This window comes from Xenopus tropicalis, chromosome 4 (assembly GCF_000004195.4).
Source record: "Xenopus tropicalis strain Nigerian chromosome 4, UCB_Xtro_10.0, whole genome shotgun sequence".
In the NCBI taxonomy this organism is placed as follows: domain Eukaryota; kingdom Metazoa; phylum Chordata; class Amphibia; order Anura; family Pipidae; genus Xenopus; species Xenopus tropicalis.
In genome coordinates, this window is record NC_030680.2 from 45,851,477 (window position 1) to 45,856,270 (window position 4,794).

The 4,794-nt window shown below is 47.0% G+C and overlaps 1 pseudogene; it reads right to left on the bottom strand.

The window, feature by feature from the left end:
• Positions 1 to 2,436: 2,436 nt before the first annotated feature.
• Positions 2,437 to 4,488, bottom strand: LOC116410496 (annotated as a pseudogene).
• Between the last annotated feature and the right edge of the window lie 306 nt (positions 4,489 to 4,794).

Below are 4,794 nucleotides of genomic sequence, written 5' to 3' on the forward strand. Positions count from 1 at the left end.
GTTGCTTCTGTTCAGGGCGTTGCTATAGTAACGCCCTAAACAGAAGCATATCTGTGATTGGCGATGTGTGCTGACAGGAGGGGCAGAGAGGTCAATAATGAGCTCAGGATTGTCATATGACCTGAGCGTTATCAATCCAGGAGACAACAGAACACTGGCTACTGCACATGCATGGGGCACATAAGGAAAGGAATGCACACGCTTGCGGCCATAATTAACTTTAGTAATCATAAGCTGTCTATGAGTTGGACTACAAGTAGAAAGTTTTTTAGGAAATGAAGGAGCACTGTGGAGAAAGCACTGAACAGTATAAAGAATCATTAAGAGTAAGTATACTGTATGTTCTCCTAATTGCCATTAATTGGAGATTTACTTTTTTTTCCTTTAGTTGTCCTTTAAGATAAAGCAACTCTCACCCACAGCAGTGTTCCTCAATGGCCACACCACATGGGTACATTTAAGAGACTGCCTACCCTCTCCATTAGTGGTTTCTGGTCATCAGCCTTGCAGTAGCATTGTGGACTGATAAGGAGATTTTCTTACCTGGTAAATCCCTTTTGAGTAGGCCCGTACTGTCAGTGCAGGATGACTGGGGTTAAGTTCTCCTCTCTGGAGGCAGGACAAACTCTCATGAAATTGAAACTCTCATGAAACTCCTCCTCTTCCTGTCTCTCCCTCCATGCGGTGGAGACACTGGTACATAAACAATTTACTGTAACTTCTTGGCTAACTATAGTACAGCAATGGTCTGCACCTCCACATAGGGTGGGATGCTGCACTAACAGTAAAAGGCCTAAGCAAAAGGGATTTACCATGTAAGAAAATCTCCTTTTATGTGTATGGCCCTACCTGTCAGTGCAGGATAACTAGGGATGTCCCAAAGCTGTCTCAAAAAAAGTGTAGGGAAAGAAAAAAGAACTGATTTGAACTAAGAAAAAGAAAAGTTATTTTACTAGGTGTTACTGTTGCTTGTAGCACCTTCCTGCCAAATTCTGTGGGAGAAGCGTTGAACACATCAAATTTGTAAAACTTAGTAAAAGTGTGTGGTAAAGCCCAGGTGGCTGCTGCTTGGCAGATGGTCTCTAAGGATGCTTCATGGTGAAGGGCCCAGGAAGTACTGACTTTTCTGGTTGTGTGTGCCCTTACTGGTATAGGAGGGGATTTACCCTCATGGATGTGGGCTTCCGATATGAGTACTAACCATCTTGCTTAGTCGCTGGAAATCCAGCACTTGGTCGTCCGAAAAGAATGAATAATGAGTCTGACTGTCTTATAGCCTTAGTTTTCTGAATATAGGCCTTGAGGGCTCTAACAGTGTGATAATGGGTGTAATGGTATTGTCGCTGGTATCCACTTTGAGAACTGGGATGACTATTTCCTGGTTTAGATGGAAAGTAGATGCCATCTTGGGAACAAAGCATGGGTTGGTAAGAAGTACTGCCTTATCCTGGTGGAATCTTAGCCATGGGAATTTGCTTGAGAGTGCCTGTCATGATTACGCCACTTCAGACGCACGTGACTTTAGGCGTGGTTGTGTAGAGGGTCCCCTGCTCAGTCTCACACACCTGACACACAGGTCAGACTAGCGTCACAGCACCCCAAAGACCAACCAACATGAGCGATGAGAGATGCCAAGCACACTGGTAGGGAAAGGGTTAATGTAAGGAACTGACACACTCTCCTTACCAGCAGTCAAAGGGTTAATCAGCATACAGCATGCAGAGGGATAAGGCACACAACACAGTTACACACTTGGAGGCTAGGTACGTTTTAGAGCATCAAGGACAAACTTATTAAATTTTATATTTAATATTATAAAAGGTATAACAATGATCCCACCAGTCCCATACAGACTAAACATCACTACTGTGTGACCTGCCCCTGCCCAGATATTCCTATCTGACCAACCGAGTGCCCAAATCCAATGATGTTTGGACTTGTATGAAAGGGCATAGTAAATTAAACATCATTTTGGTACCTCTAGTATAAATGGTATGGGTTCTGGGACAATAAATGTTTGTGAGTTTGGGTTATGGTGTGACCTCCACATCACCTATGATGGGTCCCAATGTGAACTGTAAGTCACCCCCACGTGGGCTTTCACTCCCCCACATGGCATAGCTCTTATCAGCCAGGGATTAGAGTTGGGCATTCCAGGTTGTGAGGCCTTTACACATGGCTGGTTCCAGACCCTAGTGACCAGAGGCCTGTTGTATATCTGTTTCTGGCACATTAGAGAAGATTTTGGGATACCTTGGCCTGCTTGATTAACCCTTACAGCCTATATCATGACACCTCCCCTTTTTAGAGTGAGCAAGGATAGATTGACTCACAGGTCAATCATAACCTTGCCACAATAAATAAACATGCATCTATAACACATACCCAGGTCAATACCAAAATATCCATCCACATTACCCATTCTTAGGCATAATACTACCTCCCAGGCCTGAAATCTCTCTCCTTGAGCTCTGTGCCCACATTACCACAGGTGTTTGAGGGCAATAAAGAAGACACATTTTCCACTTCCCTTTTGTCATTTGTGCCACCGGATGGAGTGCAGGTTTGAATGCTAGGTAACATTCTGCTTTCCCTAGACATCTGGCATATTATTCCCACCTGTTTCCCTGTGGGGCCCTCCTGCCTGTCTCCAGTCCCCCATTTCCTGGGCCTAGATATAGAGAATACCTGACAGCCTTCCACCCATTTTATGGAACCCTGGTCTCCACTGACCGGCTCAGTCCTAGGCTGGCATAAACCATTGGGCTCTTCCTTAAAAACCTGGACTGTCTTGTTGCTATCTGCCTCAGGGGCAACTCCTGGTACTGTTAGCAATTCTTCCTTACTACTGACTACCAGGCCCCCCCTCAGTACTGGTTCTGGTACTGGAGCTATACCTGGCCCACAGCTACCATCGCTCTCCCCAATCTGAGTTGCACTGTCCACCAGGACCCTACTCTGAGTCCTAACCACCTGTTTCCCACTCTCCTGCACTGACTCCTGAGTCTGGCCTATCTGCTGACCCCCACTCAAGACCTCAGGCAATTTGGATACAGGATCAGAGATTACACGCTGGCAATCCCTCACCGCAGGTACGCTACCTGTCTGCACCAGGGAGACTCCTAGGGGAAAATGCTCCTCCCCCTCTCCCTTCTGATGCCCACCCTGGGTCACCACTGGTTCAGACACTGGTTGACACTGGCTCCTGTGTCCCAGTCCTCCCTCCCAGTTACGTTGCTACATTTCACTTTTAAAAGTTACCTGTTGAGGTGGGTGGCCACACTCCAGCGCGGCTGGACCTAGTGCGACCTGGTCGTAAGGCACAAAAGCAGTTACCATGCAACCCAAATCATTCGCCAACAACACATTTACAGGAATTTCATTGGTTACCCCCACTTCCCTTAGACCTCTCCCCACACCCCAATCCAAGAAAACTTTTGCCACAGGCACCTTTGGGTGGCTCCCACCCACTCCCTTTATGGACAAAGTTTTCCCAGGAATAATGCCCCCAGTGTTTATCATCTCTGGACGCACCAGAGAAAAATGAGATCCTGAGTCTCTTAGTCCCTGAGTTACTTTGTCACCAACAGTTACCAGCTGCATATGGTGAGATAGATTCTCCATCTTACCCGACACAAGCATTACCACTGGCTGTACAGGTGGAGTTGGTTCCATCTTTAGTGGGCAGTCAGCCCTCACATGGCCCATCTGGTTGCAGGCAAAACATTTGCGGGTCTCCTTCTGCCCCACAGATGCAACAGACCCCCAAAGAGATGAACTCTCACCAGATTTTGGATTGCTGTGTGCTGTTTCTCCTGTTGGTCTTTCCCTGCAGCTTGGTGAAGATGCTTTGCAGTTGTCAGACATCCTATTTGCAGCATAGGTGTCTGCTATCTCTGCTGCCTGATGTGCTGTTTTGGGCTCACGGTCCATAATGAATTGCCTCACTTCCACAGGACACATGTGCAAAAACTAATCTTTTATCATCAGATCTTCCAGGCAATCAAATGTGGTAACAGAGAGTCCCCTCAGCCAAGATTAAAATGTGGTTCTGAGACTACTCACAACATCAGAGTAGCTGTCTGTAGGCCCACGCTGTACAGTCCTGAACTTTTTACGATACACCTCAGGTGTGAGATGGTATTTTTTATAGCATCATAATCCCCATCAAACTCTGGTGGCAAGTCCACAAAAGCATCCAGGGCTTTACCTTTTAATCCTGGGTGAGGTATTTTGCCCATTGCTCACGGGGTAAGTGATACTGTCTGCAAGCTCTTTCAAAGCACCACAAAAAGATATCCAGGTCACCATCTTTATCCATGACTGGAAATTTATCCGGAGAGGTTATCAAAGGGAGCAATTCCGAGGTCTCACTGGAACGTGGGGGTAATCTCTGTTGCTGGAGCTTTGCTAACTCCAGTTGATACTGGCATTCCACCTCTTTTTCTGCTGCTGCGGCCTCTCTCTCGGCTGCTGCAGCCTCTCTCTCTGCTTGTCTTTCTGCTGCTGCTGCAGCCTCTCTCTCTGCTTGTCTTTCTGCTGCTGCGTCTCTTCCTGCTTCCGCCTGTTGATATTGCAGGATCAGCTGAAGGCGCAGCTGGGGGTCATCTGAACCCAACAATCATCACTTGCATGTCCTGAGTGGCATAGTCTCCTGACTCAGGGGTGTAGTTCTGCTGCTCCTGTTCCACCAAGGCACAAACCAACATCTCCTTTGATTTGTCGGCTGCATCCTACAGATCTATTTTTGTCATGAAGGCAGCCTCTGGCAGAGCTGCAGTTATGGAGCGTATG